The sequence below is a fragment of the Pteropus vampyrus genome, unplaced genomic scaffold (assembly GCF_000151845.1).
Source record: "Pteropus vampyrus isolate Shadow unplaced genomic scaffold, Pvam_2.0 Scaffold59, whole genome shotgun sequence".
In the NCBI taxonomy this organism is placed as follows: Eukaryota; Metazoa; Chordata; class Mammalia; order Chiroptera; family Pteropodidae; genus Pteropus; species Pteropus vampyrus.
Genome location: NW_011888840.1, coordinates 1536251 through 1543110, shown reverse-complemented (window position 1 = coordinate 1543110; position 6860 = coordinate 1536251). Strand labels below are relative to the sequence as shown.

Genomic DNA, 6860 nt, shown 5'->3' with positions numbered 1-6860 from the left:
ACTCTGTTTCTAACCAGCTCATCGTGATTTGTTTCCCTGGTGAGAATACATGCGTTTTATGTTCAGTATACCGCCCAGGACCAAAACTGGCTAAAGCAGCATTCTATACGCGATGAATGGGTCATCGTTAATTTCGCCTACTCTGATGATCAGAATCTTGGCTGTATCCATCAGGAAGATGGGTTTAAATCTGGATCCAATGCTTACTTGCCATATCATATTTGGCAGGTCATTTAATTTATATGAACTAGGTTCCTCATTTGTAAGTGGAATAGTAGTAATTCCAAACTCTTACTGCTGTTGCAAGAATGCGTATAAAACCACATCACATATTATCTGGCAATTCTAAATGACAGCTTTAAGAAAAACCATCAAATGTGTTCCAACTAGCGCATATATATGTATATATATGGTATTTCATGAAGAGAATTTTTTAATTGTTTTTGTTTGTTTACTTTAGACTGAACTCACTATGGATTGAGAATTTTATAAAACTTACTATAGAGTTAACCTAAATTGTGTATTCACAAACCAATCTATAAATAACATATAGTAGTAACGATTTCAAATTTGTCAGCACTAAGAATTGAAACCCTGTTACCTTCGTCAACTTTGCACATTCTGGCACATTTCCTTATGCGTCAACTCTTTCTGCATTGTCATAGCTGATTTCATGTTTTAGAGCATGTGTCAGGGATTGCAGAGAATAGTCAATGCCTTAGTTTGCAATCATTAAAAGTTTAGTTCTCATTCTCTGTCTTTAATGACCCTGGGGTCTCTGTCTAAAATTCACTAAGTTTAGGAAGGTTCTCTCTGTCTTCAGTCCATTCAGAACATGCCTGCTGCCAGTTACTCATCGCCAGGGAAAGGCACTGACGTGTGCCTGCCACACCATTCTGCACTCTCTCCTTCTGCCCTACATCTTCATCCCTTAGCAATGATCTCTGCCTTCTGCTTTTGAGCCAGGATAGCCAGTTGAGGTCTATTACCCATACCTTTGGGCAGGAAGAAAATTTTAAAAATATGCCTCTTACGGAGATGACTGAACTCAATCAGTATATCCCTTTAAAACTGAGGATTCTACCCTAAATATTTTATAATAATGACAGTGGAAGATAAACAAATATGATGTAGAGTGAATCAACGATCATTTTTTAATTAAAGAGAAAATATGAAATGTGATTGAAGTCTGAGATGTCCATTGACACCTCTCCTGTATCTGGCATGGTGTTTGGTGGGTGGTCTGTTGTCAGGCAGCTGGTCAACAATATTTAAATGCATGAATTGATGCACTGATGAATTAATAAAACTGACACATATGTGAACAGCAAACAGCACATTTCGTTCTAAGCCTTGAGATGACCTTGAAATCCCAGAATATTGAGAAAGTATTTGAGTCCCTAGGAATTCTTGTCAAGATAATTTTAAAAATATTTTTATTTTAGAGTAGTTTCCATTTACAGAAAGTTCCAAAGAAAGAACAGAGTTCACATAAACCCTACACTCACTGTTCCCACTTATTGACATCATACATTACTATGATACACTTGTCACAATTAATGAACCAATATTGATATTTATACATTATTAACTAAACACCTAATTTGGATTTCCTTAGTTTTTCACTGATATGTCCCAAGGTCCTTCCAAATGGCTTCTCCTGCAAAGTGACAGGCATCACTTTGATTCCCATTTCATTGGCCAAACCAAGTTCAATGACTCTGGGAAGACGGGGGACTGCAAATCCACAAAGCGCATGGAAGGCCGAAGAAATAAAAATATTTTGGTCAACAGTACTGTAAATACTATAATAGCAATTCACATATGTACTGCATTTTTATAATTCACAAAGTTTTTCAAGAGTGTATATTGTGTTTTATTCTAACATCAGAGATAAAGGTAGCAGGAACTTTGGAATGGAAGGCTCCACGATTAAATAGCTTGTTCAGGGTTGCACAGGTAGCAAATGGCTAATCAAAATTTAAACCCCAAATTTTTGACAATATTCTGATAAAAATATTCTTCCCTATACACCACAAATGTCTCCTGCCTTCATTTGCTACTCCTTGTTCTCAGTGACCTAGCCAGAGACATCAAAAACTCCAGAGCAAGGGTCAGCAAACTTTTCTGTAAAGAGGCAAATAGTAAATGTTTGAGGTCATGCAGGCTACGTGATCTCAATCATGACTCTTCAGTCCTGCTATTGCAGAACAAAAAACACCAGTAGAGAATACATTAGTAAATGAGTGTGTTTCAATAAAATTTTATTGACAAAAGCAGAGGAGGGTGGGCTGGATTTGAAGCAGGGTCATAGGTTGCCAATGGTGGTCCTAGAGACTGGAATCTGCACACGACCTGTAATATACTGATATATGTACTCTGTGATATGTGCAACTCAGCATTCACTGCTTTGCTCATCTCATCACTCTTTAAAACTCTTTCTTTGTCAATGCTTTTTTAATCCTTATGATTGATCGTAAGAGCCTCTATTCCTTGTTAATCTCCTGTTAACATCTTTCTATATCTCATTGTAACTTGACAATGATCTCTACCCTAAAAGAATTGCTTACCTGACCCTTAAGAAGGAAAATGTATGCTGATCAAGATATTTCAAGGTGGCAAAGTACAGGAAGTTGAAGAAGACAGATATAGGACCAGGGGCAGTTGAAGCTATAAAGGGTTAGCAAGGAACATGCTGAAGCTGGCAAAAAATATTCTCTAACCTTTCTTTTTATTTTTTTCCCCTGTGATTTAAAAAAATATTTATAGATAGAAATCCTGTGTGGTCTTTATCACACATAACATATCAACAAAGATTGGAGAAGCCAAAAACTGTGCTATAGAGAGTTTTTGAAAGGCTTTCAGGCTGTATTTATATAAATTACTTTCCTCTCTTCTGTAATCACAATAAAAGACTTGGATTGAAACCTTAAAATATTTTCACTATGGAAATATAGTTATATACAGTTTGTAAATAACAGCATGCTCATATGCAAATTATACATATGTTTATATATTTTTACATATATGAGCATACACTTATCTATACATAAAGCAAAGTTAGAATTTTAAAAGAAAACCAGGTTGTTGGGATGTAAAATCTAAGGAGATGTCCCCATATGTGTGGAGTGTACTTAACACAAAAAATAGTTTCATGATTAATGAACAGGAGAATAATCTCTTTTTAAAGAACATCCTTGGCTCACTCAGGGCTGTATTTAACCTCTTCTTATATTCTGTACTTGTTCAGATGACTGAACAGAACCTCTTTAGGACTTAATCTCAAATCCAGCTATGAGAATTTGGTGGATTAAAATTAGCTTCACGTTCTTGGCAGCTCTTCCCAATAAGTTTATTTTCCCAACTCTTGACTCTGGGCTGGACTTGTATATGCTTTGTTTGACCAATAGAATACAGTGGAATACAGTGGAATACAGAATACAGTGGAAGTGCTGTCATACAGCTTCTGAGGGGACCTCAAGAGGCCTCGTAGCTTCTGTACTTGTATCCTTGGAATATTCAGACCATGTGGAGAGAGAGGCCAGACAGTAGCTAGCACCAATCACCAGACATATGAGTGAAGCCTTGTTGGACTATCCAGTCCCAAGTAAACAATCAGGTGACTGTAGACATGTATGTGACCCCAGGTTACCCCAGCAGAGCAACCACCCAGCAAACTCAACCCACAGACTAGAGAAACATGATAAATAATTTTAATTTTAAGCCAAATGTATTGAAAAACAAAATGTGGTAGTTTCAGAAACCCTTAAACATGTTTGGTTTCTGAATTAGCTCAGGTCCTCCAGAATACAAAAGATTTCTGAAGCTAATTTTTTTAACTTACTTTTGCCAACTTAACATTTAATGGCCTGCCTAACTTGCCTGTCTTAGTTTGGCAACTCAAATTTAGTTTATGGAACTTGCCCTCAGCAATATGTTTAAGTACTTTTGTTTTCAGTGCCAAAAACTCTCAGTTCTTGAATGATATTTCTAGGAGTATGGCTTAGCTGTCAACCAAAATGCCTTTTCTCTATTGCATTGATCTCATGCCAAGACGGTAAGGTTCCCAAAACTCCCTGAACGCTTTGATTAATTTTAATTACAGTGAAGTCTATTGACATAAAGCTAAATACCAGTTCCAATAGGAACGGTGTTGCCAAGCATTATCAGAAACCTTGAGAATCCAGGAGATGTGGCTTCCAAAAGCAAAGCCCATGGAGTGGACTTCTTTGTCCACTGACACCTTCTCAGAGACCTTCTTTCTGTATCATGTTTGAAGGACACTTTTTCATTCTCCAGCTTTGTTCAGTCTCTTCTCCGAGTGGCATCTCTTCAGCCTTCTGATATTTTGTCCTAGTTGTGAAGCTTTTCTGTGCTTCTGAGATTAAGAGAATTCACCTGTAAGACCGTTATCATTTAATACTTCCCTGCATCAGAAAGCTACAGAAATACATAGGAGGCAAAAAAAAGGGACACATCTAGAGCTCATTTCTCAGAAGGTCACCATCCCACTATCCCTAGACTGTCACAATCACCTTCTCTTGGCAGTGACCATACCCTAAATATCTCTGTTGCACTGGTCCAAAGCATAATAACTGATAACAGTTGACGATCTGGTGTTTCTCTAATGGTGGTGAGAGAAAAGACAGTTTCACAGAATGGGGTTCTAGTCTCCAACATGCTAAGAGAATTCTTTCTTTCTCAGGCACACCCAGTAGGAGTTGATTCTGATTTCATGAAAGACATAAAGCTTAAGCTGGGTTCCAAGCAATGATGGCAAAGAGAAATTAAGTGCTTGGAAAACAACAGGTTGCCTACAAAACAGAGGAGACGGGTAATGTCAAGGAGTTTAGGGTGAGGTAGGGCCCGATGGCCAAAGACAGGGAGAAACTCTGCCTTATTTGAATATGATATTGTAATTCCAAAGGAGTAGAGGTAACATGAGGGTATCATTGATTAGAGAGAACTTTAAACACCTCGGTAAGAATCATGAACTTGATGTGGAATACCCCTCCTTAAATTTTATGTTTTCTAGGAAGCTTTACATAGTTTTCCTGTTTGATTTAAGAGCCAGTCCTTCATTCTCCCTTGGTTACGTTTTTCACAAGATAACGTACATGCCAACTCACTTGCCACTTTCTGCCAGTGAATTATAAGCAACTCAAAGACAGAGATAATGTGTCACTTTTTGTAGGAAAGAAAAAAAAAAAAGGAGGCCGGGAGATAGACAGGAAGATAGTTAAGAACGATGCAAGATATTAGACTTCAGAGTCAAAAAAATCCTCTAAAGACATGTCACATACTAGCTTAGCTCTTAAGAAAGCCAATCAAACTATAATTCTTAGGTTTTTTCATCTAAAAAATAGAGTTAATAACAGCTATTCAATCATCTTCAAAAGATAATTTAGGATATCAAAGGAGGCATTGAATATAAGAGTACTTTGGAAACTGTAAAACTGTACAAAAGCACCTTGTTATTTCTGGGTTCTTCGGTAAAGTAATGCCATTATAAATGCAGTATTTGAGAAAATTAATATGTTATGAGAAAGAAAACCAGCTCTGGCTTTATGAATGGTCATGAAGAAGCTATTTATACTAATAAATTATAAATAAGCTGTGTGATCAACATTAGAAAGCTACTGAAATAAACATTCACTGAGTTGTAAATTAGACTATCGCATCGCCGAAATAATGATGTAAAAGAATTTTAAATTGAGAAATTTCTACTCCTACATGAAAAAATTTCAAAACATTATTAACAAATTACCATCTATACAAGTGCATGTGTGTATGAGCTCACATGGATGTGTGTGTGCAAAGACATGTAAACAAGTGTAATAACGTAGTAAAATTATAGGTTGTTTTTCTTAGTTTTGCCTATCTTTTTTAATGAATAGTTTATAAGTTACAAGTGACAAAACATGTCCCCTCTTGTACCATCAGCCCATGTTAATTCTGTAACCATGGCCTGGCTTCAGGTGAGGCTGGGAAAGGAGGCAGCTATTACTTTCAGCTTTTATGTAGAACGGAAGCTTTTTCAGAAAAGCACAAGAGGAAGGGGTGACTGCTGTGTGAGCAACTGATGTTCTCTACCACAAAAATGTAATGATTGTGCAGTAATTTATTTTTTAAAGAAAATGATTCGAATAACAGAACACATCCTGTGTGAGAGAGATTGGAACGGGGTGGCAGAACCTCTGCTTGTGCTTCGTCCTGGCTGTCTACATTCTCAAACCGACTCTCCAGAGCAGGGAGGGGAAGGACTGTGAGAGGTCAGGAGATGAGTTTCGACCAACTCTCTATCCTCCATCAGGCATAGTGCTTAAAGTGTTCATCTCCTAGTCTACGTAGAGTGACGTGTCCTTCCTGGCTCTGAAATGTTACGTTTCTGTGAGTACGAGAATATACACCCTGGCCACCAACAGTCATATAGTCTTTCTTTCAACATGTATTAGTTCAGAACACAGGGAGTGTCTAACTCTTTTCTAAGGACTGCCTGAGGCTATGATGTGTTGCACTACGCGCTCGGGTTTACTAACTAGTTTATGTATCGCAACAACCTTGCGAGGCTAAAAAATAGCATTTGTGATTTTGTAGATGAGGAAAGGAGGGTCAGGGAGGTGAAATAACTAGGAAACCATAGAGAGGCCTTCATATCAGGTACATCTGACTCCAAAGGCAGTGCTTTTCCCACATATTGTGCTTCTATGTTTCTGAGCTTGTTTTACATAATAATTTTTAAACTCATTAGGGCAGATGTCTGTCTTGTATGGGATGTGGAATGTACCGAATAATTATTTATTAAGAAAAACGTGAGAGAGGGAGAGCGTGAAGGAGAGAGAGAGAGAGAGAGAGAGAGA

At 37.5% G+C, this 6860-nt stretch overlaps 1 pseudogene; it reads left to right on the top strand.

The window, feature by feature from the left end:
* The first annotated feature begins 112 nt into the window (after nucleotides 1-112).
* LOC111740195 overlaps nucleotides 113-6860 on the top strand; it is a 32591-nt pseudogene continuing 25843 nt past the window's right edge.